Source organism: Mesoplodon bidens (genome assembly GCF_964165515.1).
Source record: "Mesoplodon bidens genome assembly, chromosome: 12".
NCBI lineage: Eukaryota > Metazoa > Chordata > Mammalia > Artiodactyla > Ziphiidae > Mesoplodon > Mesoplodon bidens.
In genome coordinates this window covers 46,835,531-46,863,072 of record NC_138168.1, presented here as the reverse complement: position 1 = coordinate 46,863,072, position 27,542 = coordinate 46,835,531, and the positions used below count along the sequence as shown (strand labels likewise).

Sequence of the window (27,542 nt, the reverse complement as noted above, 5' to 3'; positions counted from 1 at the left end):
GGCATGTGGGATCTTCCCAGACCGGGGCACGTACCTGTGTGCCCTGCATCGGCAGGCGGACTCTCAACCACAGCGCCACCAGGAAAGCCCGGTCAGCTCTATTTTATTCCATCAGTTTGTTTTTAAATAATAATTTTGCCTTGTTACGCAAGTAACATATTCTTGTTGTAGAGATGAGAGTAAGCAAAAAAAGGAAATACAACTCATCCCAATACTATGACTTAGCAATAACAAGATAACCACAGCTTACATTTTGGTGGACTGTGTGTATGTGTGTTATTTTTGCTAATATTGAAATTATTCTTTATATTCTTTTGTATGATTTTTTAATCTAATATTATGGATCCTTAAGGAACTATAAGTTTATAGACAGAAGCATCTGCCATTAAGATTCATGTTATAAAGGCCACTCTGGTGGCATGGAGAGAATAAAGTGGAGGTGAAGGGAAGGAAGGAGATATTGAAATCAGAAACAGTAGTTAGGCAGATAGAATTACCCAGACCGAAAGATGATATGTGACATATTTAGAGTAACAGTGGGAATTTGAGAGGTATTCAAATCCAGTAACAGCTGGATTTGAGAGTCATTCAGGATAGAATTGCCAGGATTTTAGCAAATGACTGGATACTGGAGTGAGGCAGAAAGAAGAGTTGAAGACATCTGACATTTTAAGATGGAATGGACCCATAAGCAGTGATGACATTTACCAATGTCCATGAAGAACACAAAGCAAAGGATGGGTTTTACAGAGAAGGTGATAGTTTTATTTTTATACGTATTGAGTTTGAGATGCTTCAGGTCTTCCAGCTGGAGCAGGTCAAAGATTAGTTGGAAGTTTGTGTCTGGTGCTCAGATAAGAGGATCAAGCTGGAGGCAGAACTTGTAGAGAAAATACTGGAGTTCACACCAAGAGATTGGGTGAAATCAGTCAGGGTGATGTGGAAAGCTGAAGAAAAGAACAAACAGAGTTGGAAATTTAGATAACATTTAATATTTGGTCAAAGGAAGAGGAATCAGCAAAGGAAAGAGAAGAAAGGGAAAAGTGGTCCAAGAGCTAAGAAGAGAACCAAAGGTGAGTTGTATGTAGAAAGTAAGAAGTGTGCACAGTTCAGAGAATGGAGTGGTCCACTGTGCCAGTGCTGCAGTCACAAAGATGAGGAGGTTTCCAAGGACTGAAGGAGGCAAGGACATTGAAGTAACGCGTGTCAACTCTCCTTCCAAGAATGTGAAGGTGAATAAAAGCAGAATCACAGAGTGGTATCTTGAGGAGAATTTAGGGTAGATGAGAGGCATTGTTTCTTTTCTTTCTCTCCTTATTAGGACTGGGGACACTGACAGGGCAAAGGTTGGAGGTGAGGAGGCTCTCCAAAGTCTGACGGCCAAGTGGGTCTCCTGTCCTTTAAGTTACCCTTATAGCCCAAAGGCCTAGTGAGGAGTTACTGCCAAATGTGAAGAAAGTAGAAATTCTTAGTGCGGGTTATGTGAGGGCAGGGCTGACAAAAAATATTGTGAGTCTTCACTGTTTATACACACACAAGGAGAAGGCCAAAAGAAATAATAAAAAAAGATTACTTGTTTAAAATGGTGTTTGGGAGAGTTGTTGTATAACACAGTTAAAGCTACAGTTAGAAATTCTGGGATTCCTTGAAGAAAACCATAATAACACAATTTTGTGCTTTTCACCCACGATGTGGTTTTTAAACTCAGTCAATCTACAATGCTCAAGTGGTTCAAGAACAATAATACAATGTGTTTCCTGAGGGTTTCAGATATGTAATGACCTTGAGCATGAGTGGAACTCCAGTGAACCACTATAATACTATGAGAAAAATCTAAGCCTCAAAAGAAAAATCTGCATTTCATTGCTTGTGTGGGAGTAAATGTTTTAGATTTGTCTAAACAAACAATTTCAACTTATTTATTTACGCTACATTTTATAGAAGAATCCACTGAAAACATTAACAACCCTGAACTGAAATATGGGCTGCTTATTTATTGAATGGCTCTTTTTAAAGATAATAATCATGTGAGTCACAGAAGTTAACTGTTCCCTTTTGTAACACAATGTGGAATTTCTTTTTATGTGAACAAAGATACAATTATTTACAAGTAATATAAAAAGAATTTCTTTTTAATTTTTGAAATTAAGAACACGGATTTATATCAAACTTTGACTGAATACAGATAGAAATTCTACTCTATGCTCTGCACTTACTACACCACTCTACTCTACTCTAGACTTATTACAATGTAAGTATATTCTGAAAAAGAGCCTTCATGGTGAGGAGTGAGAAATAGAGCCATGAGTGCCAACCCCAGTTCTGTTGCCAAATGGCAAGTCACTTGTTATCTCTGGATTTTGATCAGAGCACATTTTGCCAATTCTCTGATTCCAGGCTCCTATATGAAACATGTAATTCCATTCTCACCCCTGGAAATCAGAGAGGTAAAATCTTCTGATGAGGTGACTAAGGCAAAAAGAAACTCATTGACTTATTGAAGACAAAGAACAAAGACATCAAAAGAACCAGAAGTAAGATAGAAAGTCTCAGGTCACACCAGCATAGTACAGTGGCAAACAGCAAAGGCTCGGGATTGGGACTGCCTGAGCTGGAGCCCTAGGTAAGTCATTTAACCTCAATATCCCCATCCTAAAAATGGGCTAAAAATAGACCTAGTGCTTAGGGTTGTTGTGAGAGTGGAAGAGCTAGAATAAGAAAAATGCTTAAAACAGTACCTACTGCAGGTAAAAGACTCAAGAAATGTTAGTTATTCATATTATTTGCACTACCTTCCTCATATTTAGCCATCAAGGGCCTGAATTTCTTAGTCAAACACAATGTAAATTAAACTACTCCTCAAAAAGTCACTCAACCAGGGCCAGACCCAAGTATTAAGTGGCCTGAAGATTATACAATTTGGGAGGCCATTTTTAAGATTATACAATCTGGGAGAATTATGAATTATGAATGCAGCAGAGGCCCTTGTCAGAACCCAGGCATTTGAGGAGCTTGAAGTGTAAGCATCATCAGCATCCTTTTCTATCCACCCTCCCCTGCTCTCCACCATCACATTATAGAATACAGCATGTTGCTTTGACTTGGAAATTCTCTCTTGTTGTAAAACAGAATAAATGTAGGAATTCTACAAATCAGTCACAGCCTAGTCCTGACTCCACTGAGAGGTTCTTGGATCCCCTACAACTCACAGCTGAGAGACTCACAGAATGTTTGAAGTTGGAAGAGGCCAACTGGATGTTTTATTACAAAAGCATGCTTTACGTGCAGGTCCAGAGGCCAGTTCTGTAACTGCTGGGTCCTGACATCCAGGAAGAGCAGATGGGGATGGTGAGGCTGCCAAAGGGCAGGGCCCCAAGCAGCTGCACGTGGTGTGTGTTGAGAGCCAGCTTTCTCAGACAATGCTCGAGATGGCTCAAGTTACCCAATGCCTGAGTGAAGATAGCTGTTATTTATTCTAAAAGAATAGAGCTGAGGAGGGAAAAGAAGAGGATGAGGGTAAAAGAGAAAGAAAGCAAAAGAGGTTTCCTACTTGTCCTCTCAAAAGGCAGTGAGACATTTTCCTTAATGGCTTCACTGACAGGACAACCCTCCCTTGAATACTTCACTATAAGGCAGTGAAGGGAGAGCCGGGCAGTGGGAGAGCAGGAACATTTGAAGGCAAACAACTAGGGAGAGAGTTTTCTTTTCTTTCTTTTTTTTCTTTTTTAATTTTCCTAGCAAACCATCCCAAACCCCTGCAGTTATCATTATTTATCTATAGTAAGCAAGCTTAATCATGAATATACTAATAGAATTTCCTCTCCCTTGTGGGGGTCCAGGCAGGGGTAGTATTATGGAAGAAGAAAAAGAGGAATATTGGAATTATCTTTATAGCTCATCTGTAAAACTCCTTCTCTTTTGAAGAAGGCAGTACAGCTCAGTGATTAACATGGCCTGGCTCCATTTCTTTTCAGCTGCATCCTGGATAATAGGTAAACCTTTCTTAACCTTAGTTTCCTTGAATGTGAAATGGAGAGGAACATGGCGCCTATCTCATGGGAGTGCTGGGGAGGCTGAATGAGACAAGACAAACCAAACTCCTAACAAGGCACCTATTAAGTGCTCTAAAAGTGCAGCTATGCTTATTTGACTATTAGGCGTGACTCGATATTTTCTTAATCCAACATACCAATCACTTCACTGGTCGAAGGAAATATGATCTGAAGCTTTCTTGAAAGTAACAATTACTAAACCCTTCTTTCTTTTTCTTGATTGTTAACTTGTTGTTTCCCAAATTATAGCTTTGTTCTTTTAACTTTTAAAATGTGAAAAATCACCAACCGAAGGCCTCTAAATTGAACATTTCCACAGAACACTGGCTGTGGCTGAAACTGCTTTAAGAAATGATGCTCTCAATGAGAACATAGTGTTTGGAAGCTAGTCACTAACATCTTATTAAAGCAGTACTATATGTTCAAGTTTCAGCCTTCCTGAAATCTATTCTTGGGAGGATACCCGGATCCTCGGATCTGTTGCAGAAGTAGAGAGTGAGGTCCTTGGCCCTGAGGAGTTTATCATTTATAGAGCAACTGTTTGTAGACAGAATCACATAAATAAATGTAACAGAAGCACATAAGCAAATATTTATACATAGCTGAGCACAGCTGTTTAGGTTTACACAGGTGCAAAATAATATATCAGGGAAAATATTTTTTAATGGTTATTACAGTACTTGGCGACTAGAATACAGAGCAATGTAAGTTTTGCAATTGCACAGAACTATATACACGTGGTCTTCATGGTTGCTAAAAAGTATGTGGAGCCTAAGGAAGCTCAGAGATTAGTGAAGAAGAAAGAAATTCCAAATTCAGGGAAGAGCAGGTACAATGAATTGGAAATGAGTGGGGCTGAATTGTTGCAGTTTTTGTTGTTGCTGTTGTTGACAGTTATTCATGACTGATACTTGAGCACTTCCACCGTGCCAGGAATAAGGCTTTAAATCAATCTCACAACAATCCAAAGAGGCTGTGTCCTTGTTACTCACATTTCACAGATGAGGAAACTGAGGCTCAGTGAAATTCAGTGCCTTGACCAAAATGTGTGTTTCCGTGACCAAAATGTGTGTTTTAAGTGTCAGCAAGTGCCGATACTGGCATTTGAACCTGGATCTGTCTGATTTTAAACCTGCCCTCTTAAGCTATTACTCCACTTCCTTGCTGTCATGAACTGAAAAGAGTGGTAAAAGGGATCAGTGGAATAAAAGACTGTTAACTAAGCCCCTTAAAGCCCCAAATGAAGATCATGACAAGACAAGACTGTGTAGAAGAAAGAGGTGGTCGTGGGAAGAGGAGCCTTGGATGAGGAGAAGCCAGCAAGAGGGGCGCCAATGGCACACATCTATCTACCATCCAAAGCATTACTGACAAACTTCCTGTATTACTAAGCAAATTGTTTTTACCTGAAAACTTTAACTCCCTAACAAACGTTGCAGCATCACAATACCACACAGTAAAAAGCAGGTCATCCCAAACATGCATATAGATAACCAGAGAAAGAGAGTACTGGTTATCCACTTGGTGACCTGGCCAATTGGTAAGCGAACTGGAAAAATATCTGCTGCCTTAATAACTACTCCACGAAGTAACCTTCTCTCAATGAGTTCCTTGTACAGCATTCTCTGTTAACCTATCCATTAGGGTAAGAGTGAATCTCTCAGGAAGGATGCACCTGGACTCGGGTCCAGGCTCAAACACCTATTGGCTTTGTGACCCTAGACAAGCTTTGTAAGAGCTCTAGGCATCATCTCTAACATATGCCTAGTAGATCTATCCTAGGTTTATGGAGAGGATTAACTGAGATGATACACGTGAAACACTTAGTACAATGCTTAGCCCATAGTAAGTGCTCAAACATCTTAGCTGTTTTTATTAAAGATGTTATAAGACAGGTAAAGCGCTTTATAAGCTCTTCAAGGCAGTTAGAGGCATCCTTTCTCTTTGCTACTTAATTAGCAATGATATTCTTCTGTTGGGGATACAAAAATCTGCCATTTAGTGCCTCTGTATCAGGCAAGCACATTTCTGCTGTGGGTGGTACCACTTATTGATGTGGGATAGAGATCTAATTAAGCGCAATACATTGGAACTCCAGGAGTCAAATCCTAGAGCTGCAGTGGTCTGGGGGGTGGGGGTGGCACCACTGCTAATTGAACATTTCCTCTGGGGCTTTTTGTTTCCCTCTGGCTTCCTGTGAAGCTGCTCACTGGGTTCAAGTGCAGCTAGGGTTTGCAGTGCAGTTAAATGACGCCCCAGTTGCACAGCTGCACAAGGTTTTGTTTGGGTATTGCTCGGTCAAAATGATGTAGGAGCTGGGTGGTCGGGGAAGTGCAATCTACTGCAACTGTTCATCACTACCCAGATAAGCTTGAGAAGCCTCCCAATTAACCTTCATGTGTAATAAAGCCAATCAGTACCGAAAACAAGGATTTCTCATTTACTGAAATGATATTTGGCTTGTGATAGCTGTCTGGGAATGTTGAACCAGGTAGAAAACATGGAGAAAATCGCCCTCCTCCCCGCAAATTTAAGCTTGGTGATTATTTAAAAAAAAAAAAAAAAAAAAAAGACCAAGAATTTCATTTGGTAGCCTAAGCTGTTTTTGTCCTGATTTCAAGGTAAGAATAGAAATATATGTCTTCTGCTGTAAAATAATATACTAAAACATACCTGCAACTTAAAACCTGATATAAATGTATGAGGCATATCAATGTTTTCCTAAGTTCTTGTGGCTTAAAAATCTAAATAGCAGAAATTAATTTGGAAACATGTTTTCCTTACAGATATGTTTCATCTTTTCAGACAAAGAAAACAGAGTAAAGAAAATGCAGCATTTATGTAAATAAGAGAAGGACATGTCACTATAAAAATTAATATGGCCAGTCAAGTGATACCGCTTTTTGAGATCTTGCTGTGTCCACATTACTGTGCTATACTGGAGGGTCAATATAATATTAAGGGTGAGAAGAATAAACCTCACTAATTTTGTGTCTAATAGGCCCTCAAATGTTTATTGAAATGAATTCAATTTAACTTCATTGAATTGGTTTATACTGACTTGAATTAGGACAATTATAACACACTGTCACTATACTTAAATCTCTAATCTAGCTAAGGAATTAAATATAAATGCATGAAATTTTAAATAATACAAATAATGAATAACAACATGACTATAATTTTTTTAAATAATGGCTATTCTCCAGACAGTAGTTGTTTATCTCTGTCCACCTCCTCTCCCACCTAAACATGTGCCACGAACCTCATGGAAAACTCAGTGGACGTGGGCATGGACCCTGAGGTCCCAGAACTATCTTTTTGATTGTCAACTAAAGGCTGACAAAGATTATCATTTTATAGTGGATAATGATGAAAATGAGCACCAGTTATCTTTAACAACAGTCAGTTTAGGGGCTGGTGCAAGGGATGAATTGCATACTGTTGAAGCAGAGGCGGTGAATTATGAAGGCAGTCCAGTTAAAGTAACACTGGCAACTTTGAAAATGTCTGTATAGCCAACAGTTTCCCGTGAGAGCTTTGAAATTACACCACCTGTGATCTTACGGTTGAAGTGTGGTTCAGGGCCTGTGCATATTAGTGCACGCACTTAGTAGCTGTGGAGGAAGATACAGATTCAGACGATGAAGAGGAGGAGGATGCGAAACTCTTAAGTATATCTGGAAAACCTTTCTGCCCCTGTAAGTGACAGCAAGTTTCCACAGAAAAAAAAGTAAAACTTGCTGCTGATGAAGATGAAGATGATGATGATGTTGATTTTGGTAATGAGGAAGCTAAAGAAAAAAGCTCCAGTAATGAAATCTATATAAAATACTCCAGGCAAAAATGCACAAAAATCAAACCAGAATGGAAAAAACTTGAAACCTTCAACACCGAGATCAAAGGTCAAGAATCCTTAAAAAAAAAATAGGAAAGAACTCCTAAAACACCAAAAGAACCTAGTTCTATAGAAGACATTGAAGCAAAAATGCAAACAAGTATAGAAAAAGATTGTTCTCTTCCCAAAGTGGAAGCCAAGTTCATCAGTTATGTGAAGAATTCTTTCCAGATGACTGACCAGGAGTCTATTCAAGATCTCTGCAGTGGAAGTGGAGGAAGTCTCCACTAGGGCATAGTAATAGTGGTGGTCAGACAAATGGAAATGGTGGGGAGACAAAAATATACATGTGAAATAAATTCAATATGTTAATAAAGTAAACAAATAAATAAGTGTAATTAATAAATAATGGTAGACACACAGGAAGTTGCAAAAATGATACACAGAATCCCATTAATCCTTTACCCAGCTTCTATGGTGCCATTTTATTTGACTGTAGTATAATATCAAAATCAGAGAACTGACATTGGTACCATACTGATAACTAGACTACAGACTTTATTTGGTTCTCCCCAGTTTTTGCCTGCCACTCAACTGTATGTGTACATGTGTGTGTGCTTATAATAGCATGTAGTTCTATGCGATTTAATCCCCTGTATAGATTTGTGTAACCACCACCACAATCAGGACACAGAACTATTCCCTCACTCCAAAGAGACTCCTTCAGTTTACCACTTTGTAATCTCACCCACCCCCAGTCACAATCACTAATCTGTTCTCCATTTCTATTGCTTTGCCATTCTAAGAATGTTATGTAAGTAGAATCATATAGTATGTAACCTTTTGCGATTGTTTTTTTTCACTAAGCATAATGCCCCTGAGGTCCATCTAAGTTGTTCCATTTGTCAATAGTTTGTTCTTTTTATATGGCTGAGTGGTATTCCATGATATGGACATACCAGTGTCTGTCTACTTATTCACCCATTAGAGGACATTTAGATTTTTCCCAATTTCGGGCTATTACAATTAAAATTGCTATGAACATTCATGTATACATGTTTTTGTCAATCTAAGTTTCCATTTCTCTGGGATGAATGCCCGGGAGTACAAATATTGGGCTGTATGGTAGTTGCATTGTTAGCTTTGAAGAAACTGCCACACATTCCCACCAGCAGGTATATGAGAGATCTGGCTGCTCCACACGCTCTCCAGTATTTAGTTTCCTACTATTTTTCATTTTACCCATTCTGGAAGGTGTGTGGTAATATCTCATTTTGGTTTTAAATTTACTTTTCCTCAACACACAACTACAATTTGAGATGTCACATGAGAGTTAATTGATTGCCAAATTGTATGGACAATTTTTCTCTTCTGTTTTGGTGGTTTTCAGTATTGACTTTATGTTAGAATCACCTGGGGAGATTTAAAACCAACTCCAAGCCCAAGCTATACCTCAGACCATTTAAATTTGAATATCTCAGGGTAGACCCAGGCATCATTACTTATTTGTTAAAATTACCCCGATAATTATAATATGCAACCAAGGTTGAGAACCAATGTTGAATCTAATTTCTACACAGACACCAGAAGTCTAATCATAAAGCTCTTTGCTGACTCCCCCATAAGCTGTGCTGCAGATAAAACCCAAGCTCATTGACTGGCTCCTCCAAATCTTGCTCCCCACCTTACCTCCAGCCCCAATAACCTCCATTTTCTGTCTACATTTTATGCTCTGGTAGTAACAAATTATTTGTAGCTTGCCACAGTTATCACTGTGTTTCATGCAAAATTCCTGCAGTTAGAACCTGAGAATGTACATTTTTATCAAGCATTCTAAGTGATCCTGATGCACAATAATATTTGAGACACTATTTCCACTAATCGCAAAGTGATTTACTTATTTTTTATTACTTTATTCTTCATTTATTCATTCATCCAAAAAATATTAATTGAGGACCTAATATGTAGAAGGCACTGGAGAGAATAACTTATGGTACAGTGATGGAAAGTCCTGGCAGACAAGTAAAAAATGCGACAAATACAGGGTGGGTAAGCACAGGGGTTTAGGGAGCTCACAGGAGTAGCACCCCAACCAGTTATAGTAGATGTAGCTTGAAACTTGAAGGATGAGTAGAAATTAGCCAGGCAAAGAGAGGCAAAGGAGAGGAAACAGTTTTTCTGAAAGAGAAAACAACACGTTTAAAGGCTAACAATAGAATAACATGGCTTGTTCAGACAATTTTAAGATCTTTGGTATGGCTGGAGCAGGAAGGAAAAGGAATAAACATAGACGTCTAATATTCAAATGTTTTAATCATATTACTTTAATGTCTCTAATAAAGTAATATCAATAAATAAGAATCAGTGGCTATGAATGGGTGAAGTCATTTTTCTTAAGCAAAGAGTAATTGCCAATTGCAGCTTGAAGGGCTTTTGAAGATTCAATTGGAAATAGCCTTCACCTCATTAAACTCTATTAACAGCATTTTTTTAAAGTTTCTGACCCTGCCCAAGAGTAGTTGACCTCAACTTCAGGGTCAAGAGATTTGCTTCGAGCACTTATTTCAGACCCTAAATGTTATGGGAACTAAGTACTCTCTCTTAATCCAAGGGTTCACCTCTGATGGAGGATATTGCTCTGCTCTCTAAATGACACTAACACTTCACTTTTCAAATACATGTCAGCTGTGTTGCTGAGTGTCTACAGCAGTTGTCCTTCTGCTGCCTGAGTCAGTGACTCAGAGAAGCTGCCCTCCCAGCAGTGTGTGTGTTTGGAGAGGGTGGTGGGGATTAAAACATAAGATCCCAACTGAAGCACTTTAACTTGCTAAAATTGCTACAGTAGTCCATTGGAACCAAAAGGTGATGAATTCTTCAACTGAACTGTTGAAAAAGTTATCAAGGAAACTGAAAAGGAAAAGAAAAGTAAAATTTCATTTCAAAGATTAGCTTAAAAAAAAAAAAAGCAAGCTTCATCTCACTGGGGAGCTTTGCTGTTCCAGAATGATTTTAAGTTCACTTAGGGATATTTTAGTTTTATTCATGTTTTGGCAAAATTTATGAGCTGCAGATCATTTCCTTAAAAAAGACATTCATACTCTCACTGCCGACACTGGAGTAAATTTTACTTTATCGAGCAAAATTGTTCACTCTCACAATTAAAAAAAAAATTTATCCCGGGTGCTATGGAGGGAGTGTTCTCCTTCCTCTGGACCTCTGAGAACAATAAAACCATGGTGTCAACTCGTGGGAGCAATTCTGCATCAGAAGACTCTGGCCTGGATGTCACCACTGACCAGCTATGAATTAGGACTAGCCACTGCCATCACAACAAACTTTTAATTAAGAACCTAGTCTGCCACATAGACAGACTAGCTATGGGGCAGATCTTCTGATAAATTTGAGGGTATTTCAAGAGCCCACAGAGTGGAACATCTGAAATCGGGGCTATCTTAGAAAATCTAGGGCATGTCAGCACTGTGCCTACCCTCAATTGACTTACCATATAAACCCTGTTGACATGGATGAAGACCAAACCAAAGAAATAAAAACATGTAGTAAGCATGGTTAAGAATTTATATTCTCAACCAATTATCTTTTTGCATTTTCAGCAGTTTGCAAATCCTCTGAAGGCTCAAAACTCTGTAATGGAAGGGGACATCATAAACGCCCCACTGGCCAGCTTCTCAAGCTACTCGTCTTTGCCACTTTATGTAACAAAACTAAAAACAACACTCTCTCTTAAACAGAATTGAGGCTAGGGAGGGGTGTGTGTGTGCTGGGAGAGGCCAGATCTTGAATACAACACTTAAGAGACTTACCATGTCCTTCCATTTGTGACTGCTCTCTTCAGAAAGTAACTCTGAGAGAGGCCAGCCCTTAGAATATCAGCAGCCCTGGTACTTCCCTGAGGACAGCCCGAGAGTAGAAGGGTCTTTCTCTCCTGCCTTGAGTACATGTTTACCCAACTTTGCCTCTTTGGTTAAAGGAGCATTCAATATGAAAATAAATAAAAGTGTCCTCCAAATCACTGCCAACATTGAGGCAAGTGGTCTTCCCCAAACTCCTACATTATGTGCTTCTTTCCCACCCATCTCAAAAATTAAATAGGACAGGCAGAGGAGCAGCAAATTTCAGACTAACTTTTTCTTCCCTTCCCCTGCTCCCCCCACTCCAGTCCTTGAGTCTTTGTCCTCTGCCCTAAAAGTGTCTTATTTTTTCCCCTCTTGTCATCTGGCAGCCAAGAACATTGAATGCAGTTTGAAGAAATAACATCATATTATAGAAACACCCTCTTCTTAAGACAGCTGACAACATATGTTAGTGCATGTACTCATTCTTTAGATTGCTATGCCATTTTAGGGCAGAGAGAGGGTTTAGATGCAGTCTTCACGCTATTTTTCAAATTTCATGTGCTGTGGAAAAAAGGCAAACCTTGCCATTTTTCATTTTGCAAGGTTATGAGGATTAGGGAGTATTTTCTTTTTTCATTGCATGATTTAACATGACTTTGAAAATTGCACATTAACTCCCAACAAGATTTTGATATTGTAAAGCCTGAACAATCTTTAAAAAGCAAAAGCAAAATATAGCTAATTAACAAGGAAACAAAGATTCCTTTCGAGGAATGACATGGTACATTTCCAGGGTCTGGCCCAGCAAAGATGGGAACGGTGATCCTCACAAACATGGCAAGTTCAGGCCTTTAGGCACCACTGTCCTTCTGCAAGTGTGAGCTTTCTTTCAAGCTCACATATGAAACCCTGGCATGCTTATAAGCTGGCTGTTCCTTCCTTGCCCTTCCCTGTCTGTCTCTTTTATAACCCTAACTCTCCTCTTCCGTAAGAACTAGTTGCAGGATGGTAAAAGGAAATGATTTCATTTGGGTGGAGAAAGGAAAAGATACAGATTTTGTCCCAAATCTTGTAAGTTAAATGTGCTGTGCAAGAAAAACAGCTGTCGATCCACCAGCTGAGTCTCCTTAAGTGGCAGGGCCTGGCTGTAGCAGAGTCCCCAAGGGCAGGAGCAGCGCAGGTGGAGACAGGGAAGAGACAGAACCAAGACTTAAATCTTGGTTCCATGTTCATAATTCTCTCTATCCTGTCGTCCTTTCCCTCTTTACTTTAGTAGGAACAGTCCTCTCCAGAGATCTAGAGTGCTATGCTGGCGGCCATAACTTCTCTCTCACACACTGCGGGGAAAGGTGAAAGGACAACTAATCTTCTCTACCCCGGATTGTGCAAAATGTCTATTTCTTAGATCATTGCATTATGTGCTCACGCTGAAAACTAATCTAGAAATAGATTCAGAAAGTAAGATGCTATTAAAAACCTGGATTTAAGATTCTATCCCAAACCAGAAAAGCACAGTTAATCCTCAGGGGGAAAAATATTGCAAGGCATGTGCTAATTACACTTACTCTCGCTCATCCTGTCATGCTGTATCTCCAGTGTGCTTCAGCAAGGAGGGGATGCAGAATTCATTAAAATGGCCTGGGTTTTCGGGTGACAATCACACCCAGAATGGATGTTGGTGGGCTTCCTACATGCAGTAGAGGAAATTGGCTCATCAATCCAGCCTCTGGGGGACTCAGATTTGGGAATGGCTGTGAACTTACTCCTTTAAATATCAATTTTATTTGTGTGTCTATTAATCCTTCTTGGATGGAAATCTTTGAACATTTGCATTTATCTCTGTCCTCATAAAGAGAGGATATTTAAATTATTTTAATTGTTTGGTGACCGGGGTCTTTTTTATTAAAGTCCACCATCTGACCCACCTCTTTCCCTTTGTCAGCTCACTTCCTTTCTAACTCTTTCACAAGGTGAAGGCCTTAAAATGATCCAGCACATTGTAAGACATTGACTGGGTGACAATTCACTAGGAAGCAGGGTCGATGTTCGTCGACAGGTTCCAGCTCACTTGCACTTCTTATGGTCCTTCTAGGGACCTGCCCAGATGTATTTATTCTCTTTAACATCCTTTGTCCATGCACCTATTAAGAGGGTGCCTTAAAATCTACTGGCTGGGCACTACAAATACTACCCTATTAGATTTTATCACTAAACCTTCATGGTAACCCATGAGGTATGTACTAATATTATTTCCACTTTACAGATGGGAAGAATGAGTCTCAAAGAATGTCAGTAACATGTACAAGATAACTAGAGAGACAGCATCTAAAAGAAGGCAGTCTATCTTCAGCCCTTGCTCTTGACCTCTGAACTATGCAGCATTTCATCTCAGCCCTGACTGCTGGACCTGCCACATGAGCCCTGATATCCTGCCAAGGTTGCTCATGCCCAGTGCTCCCAAAGTGGGAAGTGGTGGGGGCGGGTGTGTGTGTGGGTCCTTCTACAGGCCATGCACAGCTGTATTCTAAGCGGAGGCAGGAAGAAAGCCACGATCATCACTCAGTTCAACACTCAGTCATGTGCGTGCCAAAGCAGCCGCGCTTGGATCCTTGTTTTTTAAACTTCTTCATGAAAACCATCCTTCAGTTCTGCCATAACCATTCTTTCTAAGGGCAAGGCACATGCCTGTAGACGACAATTTTATCCCCCAGTCTCCCGTCAGCAGGCATTTGGACTGTTTTTATGTTTTCCTTGTTGTGATCAGCCCTGCTGTGAACATTGTCGAGCTCGTCCTGTTGCACATGCGTGCGAGTTTCTCCTGGCAATTCAGGGAGATGCAGAATAGCTGGGTCACAGGTATGAGGATGTTCGACTTTACAGTCCAGTGTCAAACATTCCCTGGGAAGTGTGACTCCTAGTTTAGATTTAAATGGGGACCTCATTCCACAAGAAAGTAGCTCCTCCAGAGATGTGAATCAGGAACCCTGTAGACTCTAGATTGTGGAGAAAGCTTAGTGACAAGCCCTGGGCCACAGATAACTCAGGGCTTTACTAATTCTGATGTAGACGTGCTCTGAGTTCACATTAGACCCATGTTGGGAAAATCTGTGCTTTGTGATGTATTTTTACAATCCAGTTAGCTGTTTAGTAAACTATGCGTAGTTATTTCTATAGTGTGTGGGCTCAGTCATTCTCGATAAGTTCATTTCTTGGTTTGTAAATATTCAAACTAAGGAGCTTCTCCAAGTATAACAGGCCACTCCCTGAACTGGGGGAGCGATGTGAGAGCACTAACCAATGTAGCAGTGAAGGGAGCAATGAGATAAATCAGATAGTGTTTGTAGCTACTGCCTTACCGGCTTATGTGAGTATATGCTACATAAAACCACCACTGTAGACGTGCTTCTCCATGCCAGTTAAATGGAACTGTCTTCATTTTCAAGAAAGAATCCAAATTCTGTATTTTTTTTCTCTGATTTTAGTTGTTTTAAGTTTTCTCTCTCCTCCCTCCTGCCAAATTATTAGACATCATTTCACTTTCTCTTATAATTGTGCCTGTTTTCCCCCTTATGAAATAGTCTTCTAATCCACTGTGGGCTTAGAAACCACTAGCCAAACTTGTTATCATTGTGGGTAACATACGAGTAAATGGGGTCCAAGAAAGAGTCTGAAGAGGCTCTCTTCCAAGTGAATTTCATCAACTTAACTTTTAAGGGCTAAAGACTTCTTTTGCTCACTTTCTTGTTTTCAATTGTGTTTTGAGAGGGAGAGGTAACTAAATGGCCAAATTCCAACTATTTAACATAACTGAGCAAAGGATTCAGACCACAATTCAGGTTCTATTTCAATTCTGATATTTGATTTCTATGTGATTAAGCATAGCCTTAATCATCCTTTAGCTCTCTCAGTTTATGAAACTAGAAAATGGAAGTGGCCACCTCTCTTCAGGTATAGAAAGGCTTAATTGTCACCATGTACCTGAATCTTCAACTGGATGGCATTGCCACAGCATACGCATTATCCTAACGAATTAAGACTTCCTTAGCATATGTTGACCCCTGTTTAGAAATCTCAAGGAAAGAGTCCCAAGTTTCTAAACCTTTCATCAGGCAAAGAGCCAACTAGCTGAGCTTTCCTAACAGATATTCTAGCTGGTGCAAAAACATCATACCAGGCCTGAAGGAAGATATTTTATATAGTTGAAGAGAAAAAATCCAAAACATTGGATATCTAGAAACCTAAGTTTTTCTTAAACCATTATATAAAGTAGTGCTGTACCGAAGTGGATCAAGTGAAAGAAGAAGGCAAGGAGAATGGTACATTTATCCTTCTAATTATTTTTGACTACAATTTGCCAAAACAGATGACACCAAGCTCAGTGTGGTATATTGCAAATATGATCACAAACCCATCACTTTTGGCCAGTAGGACATTAGCAAACTGGACACATGCAGAAGCTGAACTTACCCTTGCACACTGGAACATGTCTTTTTATTGTTCTTAGAACCTGCCTCCACCATGTAAAGAAGCCTAGACTAGCCTGCTGGAGAATGAGAGAATTTTTGTAGGAGAAGCATGTGCCCTCAGCCAGCCAACCCTCCAAAGTAAAGCCACTAGTCCACCCATACCTGACTTCAGACACGTGGGTCTGAAATTCAAAAACAAATGAAAGAACCATCCAGATGAGCCCGGCCTAAATTGCTAACCCCCAAATCATACACTGAATAAATGGTGATTATTTTAAGCACTAAGTTTTGAGGTAGTTTGTTACTCCATAATAAACAGTTAGTACACTGAACATCTATTGCTCCTTTCTTGCTGTCAGACTTCAAATTAGTCAAGTGATTTAGAAGATGGTGACCTAATCCCCTCCTCTAAGAATGAGTCTTGATTGATCTAGGCCATTGATCTACTATCTTGCCATTTATGGTTTATTGTCTATGCCATTAATATCTACAAGTTGTAAATGATCAATTGCCATTGATTGCTGAGTAATGAAATCTGAGGGGGTGATCTGTTGGGGGGCTGGATACTTCTCTGCTTCTAAGATAGTATCTAGTATGGCTATGAGACCTGGAATTGCTACCAGCCCAAGGATAACCAACATATAGAGGAAAGAAGAACCAAAAGATTTGCAGAAAAGCAGAGCTGGAGCCCTCACACCCTGTGCCTATGGCTACAGCCCCTGCTTCTGGACCTCTTGTGATAGGAGAACTTGAATTTCTCTATTGTCTGTGCCAGTTGGAGTAGGAGCTTTCAGTTTCTTGCCTTCCTTGAATACTCACTCCCTGTACAGCGGCTAAACTGACAGCTAGAAATGTGTCACTTGCAATAAACATTTTACAGCTATTGCATAAAACTGTTCATCTTTTAAAAATAGAAACACATAAATAAAATATTTACTTTCCATGTTTCCATACACTTTGATCGTTATTACATTCTGGAAATATTCTTTGATGTGCAAAGAAACAAAATTATGCTAGCAAAGCAGTGAATATAGTTATGGGAACATAATTTCAGAGCTACATACAGGCTCGGGCAGTTATAACCAAAGTCAGTTCTAAGACCTAAAGAAAAATGTAATGTATTTGTTTATCTGTTATCAAATAAACTGATAAATTTGGCCTCTATAAAATGCTAAGTATAATAGCACAGTTTTTCCACTTGGAGATACATGGAAATAGTAATTTTCAATGGAAATTAGTAGATACCACTTAAAAGACAACTCTTTGTAAACCCAAGCAAGACCAAATGAGAGACAAAGTGAGATGTCTGCTGACCACTTCAAAGAATTTTGAGCCGGAGTAATATGGAGTAAGTATGAAATTGTTTTATCCATTTTAAAAAATGTGTGAATCTCTGATTACTTTCACACTGATATGGAACTTGCCTGCAATGAACTGCCAAATGTTTACTTTCTGGAATCAGAAACAATGTCAGGCAAAAAGCTCACCATCCGTTCTGCATGGCTCTCACCAAACTTGGCCCTCACATAGAGCTTACTCCTGAATGAATTCAGTGAAATGACACATCAAAACGCTTCTTTTAGGGCTTCCCTGGTGGCGCAGTGGTTGAGAGTCCGCCTGCTGATGCAGGGGACATGGGTTCGTGCCCCGGTCCAGGAGGATCCCACATGCCGTGGAGCGGCTGGGCCCGTGAGCCATGACCACTGAGCCTGTGCGTCCAGAGCCTGTGCTCCGCAACGGGAGAGGCCACAACGGTGAGAGGCCCGCGTACCAGAAAAAAAATAAAAAAAACCCCTTCTTTTAGAGAATGATTTCTTTTTTCTACTCATGACTTTGCCAAAATGCATTCCTTTACTTCCAAAGATTCCTCAATAGGTTTCTTTTGAAAAGAAGTATTCCTTGGGGCTTCCCTGGTGGCGCAGTAGTTAAGAATCCATCTGCCAATGCAGGGAATGCAGGTTCAAGCCCAGGAAGATCCCACATGCTGTGGAGCAACTAAGCCTGTGAGCCACAACTACTGAGCCTGCACTCTAGAGCCCGTGAGCCACAACTACTGAGCCCGCGTGCCACAGCTACTGAAGCCCATGTGCCTAGAGCCCATGCTCTGCAACAAGAGAAGCCACAGCAATGAGAAGACTTCACACCGCAATGAAGAGTAGCCCCCACTCACCACAACTAGAGAAAGCCCACACGCAGCAATGAAGACCCGACACAGCCAAAAATAAATAAATTTAAAAGAAAGAAAAGAAATGTATTTATCACACACACACAAAAAAAGGAGTGTTCCTTTGTCTAATAAGTGGAGAAATGCATAGGTCCAGTGACTCACAATAGAAGGCTCTGAGAAGTATTGCTGTTTGTTTTTTTTTTAGCTCTTGTTTATCCCATTATCTGTAAGATGCTGCTTTGTGAAATGCTGCTTTAGTATAATCTATTGACTTGGCAATAGATAGGAAATGAGGTTCAAAAAGGAGACAGTAGTAAAAATTGTGTTTACACGTTGAGCCTGGCTGATTGGGAAAATGATGGTTCTTTTAATAAGAAAGGAAGCATGAAGAAGTTTGCAGGGCTTCCCTGGTGGCGCAGTGGTTGAGAGTCCGCCTGCCGATGCAGAGGACACGGGTTCGTGCCCCGGTCCGGGAAGATCCCATGTGCCGTGGAGTGACTGGGCCCATGAGCCATGGACGCTGAGCCTGCGCGTCCGGAGCCTGTGCTCTGCAAGGGGAGAGGCCACAACGGTGAGAGGCCCGCGTACCACTCCAACACCAAAAAAAAAAAAGTTTTCAGGTGTGGCAGAATGAGGAGTTCCATTCTGAGCATGATAAGTTTGATGTGAAGATCCCTTTTGGGGTATAACTGTCCACCAGTTGGAAATTCAGGACTAGAGCTTACTAGAATGGTCCTGACCAGAGATGAAGATTTCATAGTCATACACAGAAGCAACGATTAAAGCCAGGGCAATAGATTAAATTGGGAAGGAACTGATAAAAGAGAGGAAAGAGTGTCAAAGGCAGAACGTCTCACTGTATTTAGGGACTCTAATCAGAGAGTTTAGAAGAGAACAAGAGATGTATGTTCCTTTAGAAGCAAGAAGAGGAGACAGTGTTAACAAGGAAGAAATGTCACCCAGAGACTGAAAAGATGAAGACCAGAGATAATAAGGTCATTGAATGATGTGATCTGAGGTGACTGAGGACCTTCTAGAGAACAGGGATGGTGTTATGGTGAGAACCTAAGCCTTATAAAAAAGACGAAGAGTTGAAGGGGTACCGAGGAACGTATGGCCAAGGAACACTGACTTAGTATGTCAGTGATGAAAGGAATGAGAAAGATAGGTTGGTAACTTAAGAAAGAGAATACAGGGAATATTCACATTTTTAAGATGTAGGATGGCCTAAGCTTTTTTGTAGGCAAAGGAAGTGACTCCAGATGTAAGTTAAAAGGGAGATAGTTGATAAAGTAACATTTCAAAGAAGCTGGAGGACTGAGGTCAGAAGTCTGATTGCTGTTGACAGGAGATAAATTGATAAAGTCTTTTTAGAGAGCAATGTGACAGTATCTGTCAAAATTATATGTGTGCATACCCTTCAACCCAGCAATTTCACTAATATGATTCTGACCCACAGAAAAACTGAAGCAGGTATGCAAGGATATTCATTATAATACTAATTGTAATAGCAAGAAATGGAGAACCTGAATGCCCTTCAGTAAAGAAACATTTAAATAGATCACGGTAGACCTCTTGTATAGGATACCACACAGCCATTAGAAACAATGAGCAAAATATATATATACTGAAATGGAATGAAGCTCAGTATCTTTCCACAGCACTGTAAGCTCTACTGGAGCAAGAACTATGTCTGTTTTCTCAGCTTGTATATCCATGCCCTAGCATAGAGCTTGACCCAGAGTAGGTGCTCAATAAATACTTGATAAATGGAATGTTGAGTTTTAAAAACATGTTGCAGAATAACAAGTAAAATGTGAAAAGATTCACATTTGTTTTATATATACATATATATGCTTAAAATATATATGTATAGGTTTGCATGTGCATAGCAAAAAATTCTGGAAGACTACTCAGGAAATTAGTTATCTTTGGAGAGTAGGATTGGATGAGAAGTGGAGCAAGAGAAGTAAGTACATATACTTTTAATTACTTCTGTATTCTTAAATTCTTAAGTTCAAACACAGATTTCTTTCATAATTTCAATATGTCAATAAAAGATATAAAATCACTGGAGAAAAGGGAAGACAAGTGCAATAGAATGGGTTAGCCTTGAAGAGGGTCAAACCCCCCTCTTCCTGAAAGAAGGTAGTGAACCATGGCAACATTACAGAAAGGAGGAAAAAATAGAGAACCCAATCATGTTGCTCAATAAAGTAGGAGCCAGTGTCATCCCTAAGAGTGAGGGCAGTGGTGACTGGCATCTGCAAAAGGTTGAGAAGGTTCAGAACATGGACTCGGTTCTAGAGCTGGGGAGGCCTTGGAGACGATTCAATCTAACCACCCATTTTACATAAGGATTTGCCAAAAAACACACATTTTTGTGAGCGACGATGCCAGTCCAGTACAACAGCCTCTAAAAATATGCAAAAATAACTCGAAACAGATGAATAAATGGATTGCCAGGCATTTGTGAGGGCTCTGATAAAGTTAAGAGGGAGGAAATGTGTAGAGTCTATGCTACACTGTGGCATTCTGCGTCAAGGCCAGGCAGTCTGTAAGCTGGAGCAGAGGCAGGCAGTGAGTGGAGAATGGGCAAGATGGTGATGAGTCCTGGCAGATAACAAATATTTCAGCCAATAAATACATAAAGACACAGAGGCAGGAAGTGAGTGGAGAATGGGCAAGCTGGGGAGGGGAGACGGTGATGAGTCCTGGCAGATAAAAAAATGTTTCAAACAATTAATACATAAAGAAGCAGAATGAGGAGCTGGAACTTGTAAGCTAATGAGAAAAATTCTTTCTGAGCTTAGGATAATGGTATCCAAATGGGAGACAGCAGCACGGATGACTGACAGACTGGAGTTTAGATTGACTGACTCAAATGAGTGATAGGTCACTGGATTATTCCACTTTCATCCAAAGAACCATATCTATGCTAGTGTCATGTGAGTAGATAAGTGGATGGAGCTGTTGCTTCAATTGTAAAGGCAATACCTGCTTGCTTAATAAAACATAAAAGCATGCCAGTGAATCAAAATGTCTGCTGGTTCCCAGAATCCTCAAGGTGGATCCTGACCTACCACTTTGAAGAGGTTTAGCTAGCAGTTCAGGCCTTCATGAAGGCAGTGGCTGATTAAGGCTAAACATCCTGGCAGTTGTATCTGGCTGTGTAATAGAGGGGTGAATTAAGGACAGGAGACATGTTTTTTAATTCTTTTCCTTTTGTGGTCTCTTATTTCTTTTCTGGTCTACAGGTCTGAATCTGGCAGAGTTTAAAATAATAACTCATCTTTCTCTCCCCTTTGTTGCATTTGATTTATTACATGAACTGTCTACAGGCTTTCCTGAGGTACCTAAAATATAGCTTCAGGGACAAATGACTAGACCCTGGGTTTTATTATTCCATCAGGAATGGCCATGGAACAGTGCTCGCAACCTTGCTTTCTAAACCATCCATCTGCTCCCGGCCATGGCCAGAATGGTCATAGTATCTGGGGATAGGTCCTTTTCTAGAACATGGGAGCCCTGAAGCTGGGTGGGGCCCCAGGCTCATCCTGTCTCACTTTTTATTTTATAGAGGGAAGAAGTGAAGGCCAGGGAGCTTAAGAGACTAGCTCAAGACTGTGACTAGTGAGGGGCAGCCCTGGGGTGGAAACACAAGGTCTCCAGCCCCCAGGCCAGGGCCTCTTCTCCCCCATGTGCTCTTCCCTAGGCCCTCTACAGATCTGCTTGTCAGCACTCATCATAACACCAGGTTAAAAATCACACTAAACCTTTCCCAAAGGCGATCTCGCTGAATTAAGCACAGAAATGTCACGGGCTCATCTTCAGTAGCTAGCCGGAAGAAATGTTTATTTCAAGGTCTTTAGTACATTATCATTTTCACGCAGAAGATCTCTTCCCTTAGAATACAAGCCAGAACCGTGATAAGCTCAGTCCTTAAACTGTCTGTGCTCAGATATCCCAGTTCACAAAGAAAGAGAATAAGCCTTCATTTTTATTCAGCTGTTTAATGATGAAATGTGTCTCCTTCCAAACATATGTTCCTTCTCGCTGATCCCATAATCAATTTTTTCTCATTGGTATTTTTGTTTTCTAATAAATACTAATTTAAGAGTAATAATAAGTGAACTGTTTCTCAAAATCTGATGGACAGCAATCTTGAATGCTGTTATTTTTGTGTCCTTGCTGCTCAGCTATGACTTAATTGGGGTTGTACAAGTTAAAAATGTCAAAGACTGATGACTTCAGGAGCCCGGTGGAATGGGAAGAGATCACTCCAGGCTGGGAACTTGAAAATCAGCCTTCGGGTCTTGGTCTGCTACCCACTGATGTTTTCATTTCTCTCAGTTTCAAGTTGGATGATGATGCTTACCCCACGGAGTTGTCAGGAGAGTTATTTGGGACATTGTAGGTGTCAGCATTCCGCATACTCAAAATGAAGAGAAATGAAGACCTATGTAAAATGCCATAATTCTAAAATGTTTTAGTAATTATAGATTCTGAATTTGACTGCCTGAGAATACCAGACAGGAAACTGTCCCCTAAATTATGGTCTAGTCTCCTAGAAAATCCTGTTCACTTCTAGGAACTTATTCCTGTGGAATTTTACTATAGCTGAGCCTACAAATGAAAATTCAAATAGAGAACTGAGTCAGGTAAGGACATGATTCATACTAAAATCACTTTGGACTGAAAGAGCCAAGTAATTAAGGACAGAGTAGTTGGAGCCATGAATTATCTGGATGGTGCTAAGGAGTAAGATGGGACCTATAATGAAGGGCTAGATGTTATCTTAGGTTGATAATGAGACCACAGCCATGTGATAGACTGAGTAGCAGCCTCCATGAAAAATGTTAACAAATATTAGATACCATGTTGATAATAAAGCATCTATAATTAAGCTATAGCTTCTGAATATTAAAATAACTAAAAGAAAAGTGAGTACTTACTGAATTGCTATAGACAACAGAGAATTTTATTAACTTTATCATCAACCTCTCTCTCTGTCTTCTGGTTTACTCCAGAACACATTATTCATGTAACAACTGGAATAATACTAATATTAGTAGTAATGATAATAGTGGCTAAAGTTTATTGAGTGCTCACTATGTGCCAGGCATCATTCTGGGCAATTTATATGCATTATCTTATTTTACCCTCACAAAAACTCTATGAGGTTGGTACACGCCCCATTTTACAGACGTGGCAGCTGAGGCTTTGAGAATGAAATAACATCCCAATATCACACAGCTGGCAAGTAGGAAGATTGAGGAAAACAGACAATCTGAATCTGTAGACTGGGTTTTTAACAACTACATCTAAATTATCTTTTAATAAATGTCTCCAAACTGACAAACTTATAGAAAATCAATATATTGCATATACAGGTTTTGCTTTTTTGTTGACTCCTTCCAGAAGACTAACATCCCTGTTAGTGGCTCTGCCAGCCATCTCCTATTTCTCACTGATACACTCATCACAGTCCTTTTCAAAATCACATTTCTTAAATTCCTACTGTTCTTGTATCAGAATCCTTTTGGTTTTCAGTAACAGAAAATCTAACTCAAATTGACAATAAAAGGTATTCCCTGGCCCATGAAACTTTAAAGTTTAGAGTTCAGTTTGATTTCACAGCTGAACAACTTCTTCCAAGACCCATTTTCTTCCTCTCCTCACACTGCCTTCCATGGGGTCAGTTTCTCCTAAAGGTGGCTTCCCTTGGGACTCCTAATGACTGCAAAGGCAAAAAAGTCCCTGTTCCATATGCAAGAGATAAGAGCTGCCCACCTCTAGAGGCTCTCTCCAAACAAAAGAGAAAGCCTCTTTCTAGAAGACCCTAGCACATCTCTCCTTCCACACGATTGGCCTGTGTCAGTCACATAACTATCTCTGACCCTATAATTATGCTCCAGGATGGAATGGGATTCCACTGAATCATTTAGATCAGAACCAAGTACCCCATCTCTAGAGCAATGAGACACTAGCACAGGTACTGTGTTGGGGAGTAAAATAAGAGTAGTTACCAAGCACTCTCTTAATTTCTCCTAGAGTTCTCATCAGTATCTCTAGGGTCCCAGCGATATTAGGGTGAAAACTAGTTTAGAAATCCCAATAGAGGGACTTCGTTGGTGGTCCAGTGGTAAAGAATCTGCCTTCCAATGCAGGGGACGCCAGTTTGATCCCTTGCCAGGTAACTAAGATCCTACATGCCACCAGGCAACTAAGCCTGCGTGCCACAACTAATAAGCTCATGTGCCTCAACTAGAGAGTCTGCGTGCCACAAACTACAGAGCCAACGGGCTCTGGAACCCATGTGCCACAACTACAGAGCCCAGGTGCCCTGGAGCCTGCATGCCACAACTAGAGAGAAGCCCTCGTGCCGCAATGAAAGATCCCACATGCCTCACTGAAGATCCCGCATGCTGCAACTAAGACCAAATGTGGCCATAAATAAACAAACAAACAAATAAATAAATAAATAAATAAAAACGAAATCCCAAAAGAGAAATGTGGCTGTACTTAAAGGTGAGAACCTATGTTGATAGGTCACTTTATTAGTAAGAAACTACACGAACTACAATCCCAAATATCATAATTGTTTGTTTTTACATATCTTTCTTTAATTATTAAAAAGAAAAGAGGTTTTGGGAGCTGATTTAATATGAAAGATTATCTTTTTATTAAATAAAGGAAATATGTACTTAGCTTGAGATAAATATAATTTAAGACAGTGTGGGACTTTCGAGAAAGCAAATGGGGACTAAAAAAGGAGAAGAAGAAAAGAAGGAAAGAGAGAGGAAGGGAGAAAACCATTAGTGGCCATTTGGAAGTAGTCAAAATAGTCAAAGTAAACCCAGGGCCAGTAATTAATCAACTTTACTTAAGGATGATGCATATGATGGATAGAAGCTATCTCAAGGAATTATTGTCAAGCAACACCTTCCACTGGCTTGGCAAACTCATGATGGTGTGTGCTGGCTGAGAAACACAAGTTTCAAACATTGCTTTCTTTCTGGCCTATCCATTCCCTCCAAGGATAGGTGGTGGGGGGCAGGGGCAGGGGGCTGACTCTATTCAAGCTAAAACTCACCTCAGTTTCAAGGAAATATTGGTTTTACAAATTGAGATGTCTGTGATGCAACCAGATTGGCCCAAGGATGGGGAGTTGTGTTTGGGGGACACAGTGACAGTTCATAAACATTATTCTATTTGTCAGCTGAGGCCTAGACTGCTATTGCAACAGTCTCCCAACTGGTCCCCCAGGCTCTAGTCTCTCCACTTCAGTGCTCTCTCCACATGGTTATTTGATTAACCCCTCTGTGAGCCTCTCACTCTCTTCTAGTAGTAAACTAGTAATCAGCTCCATACCTATCCATACCATATTATCTCCCATTATTCACCCAGAAAAAACTCCTCACAATGACTCAACCAGTCTGCCCTTGCCTGAATGTGCATGTATTTTCACTCTCTTATTCCTGTGTCTATGCTATTCCACTTGCATAACATTCCCTTCTCCATGCCATTCCCCCACCAGTCTTTCCATATCTAATTCCTATACCTGTGTGGAGATTCAGCTCAAATCTATAATACCTTCTTTTCTTATTGAGCTCAAAGGGGTCCCTTCCTGCTTAAAGCAATGGATTTATGCCCATCTTGACCACCTGATGTTACCCACATGCTACAAACCTCCCTTACTAGACTGTAAGGTCATCCCATAGTATTATCTACAGTATTACACACAGTGCTTTGTAGATCCCAAGTAAAAAGATAGTTTGTGCCTGATGCATTATGTATTATGAATTTATAATGTTTTAAAAACAAGTATTTAAAAAAAGGAAGGAATACAGTGTAAGAATCCAATCTAAGAAGCATCTCAAAAAAAACTTGTCCAAAACTAAACTCTTCATCATCTCCATTGCCAACTTGCACCTCCAATTTTCCTTCCCATGTTAGTAATGGCAAATCAATCATTTAAGTCTGTTCAGGCCAAACAACATGGACTTCAGCTTTGAGTCCTTTCTCACTCTCATTCTTCATATCCAGCAAATGTCATTGGTTCTACATTCAAAATAAATCCAGAATTTGAAGGCTTCTCACATCGATTGCTAACATTGTGGACCAAGCCATCGTCATCTCTCACCTGTATTATTGCAAGAGCCTCTGGATAGTCTCCCTACTTCCTCCCTCATCTCTTTCCCTAAAGTCTATTTCCCACATGGCAGACAAAATAAGTCAAATCATATCACTTGTGTGCAAAGAATATCCAAATACTTCCCATCTCAGGACAGAAGCCAGAGTTGTTACAATGATCTCAAAGGTCCTACATAACCCACCCCAGTGGCCCCCTGCCTTTCTGACACTGTCTCCAACTACTCTTTACCTCCATCACTTCATTCTAGCCTCTTCCTCAACAAGGCCAGCACCTTCCCCCTCTGCAGCCTTCACTCTCTATCCCACAGCAACTTCATTTTTCTCCATAGCACTTACCATTTGACAGAATGTATTCCATGCATACATATTTCTCTTGCTTGTTTATTCTTTCTTCTACCCGTGCCTCAGTTAGAATGTAAACTTCATGAAGGCAGAAATTTTTATCTGATTTCTCCTTTGCTCTTTCCCAGAGCCTATAAAAGTGCCAATGGCAAAGTAGAAACTCAGAAAATATTTGTTGAATGAATGGGTGATGAATAAATCTTATTTAGAGTGTTAAATATTCAGGGTCTGTAGACCACCTAAGGGATGTGGTGGACAGTGACTTGAGAATCTTTCTTCTAAAGGTCAGAATCTGTACAGTTGAACTTTTAGAATCGGATCAGTTTCTCACTTGTTAGAGGAGCAGTAACTGTACTTCAACTCCAAACTATAAGGCACCGTGCAAATATAAGGCATTGTTATGGTTATGTGCTCCCTATTCTGAAATATTGTTTCCAAAGTCAGTTGATTTCCCAAAGTGAGCATGTCCAGTATGCGTTTTCTAGAGGATAATGCAAGGGATGCAGAGCTAGACTGTGGAGCTTCTGATTAGCATCTTACAGCCTGGTCTGCAGCTGCTCACACAAAGCAGGTTAGAACATATTTTAGCCCCCCGCCCTGCTTATATGCCCACCATGGTGACAGAAAGCCTTCTCTTAAAGAATCTTCTCCTCCTTTTGTAGTGCT

At 40.2% G+C, this 27,542-nt stretch overlaps 1 protein-coding gene and 1 pseudogene across 2 annotated transcripts in view; both read left to right on the top strand.

The window, feature by feature from the left end:
- Window positions 1–27,542, top strand: part of LAMA4 (laminin subunit alpha 4) — a 182,282-nt gene that overhangs the window by 6,475 nt on the left and 148,265 nt on the right. The gene's annotated exons all lie outside the window — the stretch shown is intronic.
- Window positions 283–27,096, top strand: LOC308626173 (nucleophosmin-like; annotated as a pseudogene). The gene has a single exon. The product of its transcript is annotated as a nucleophosmin-like (transcript).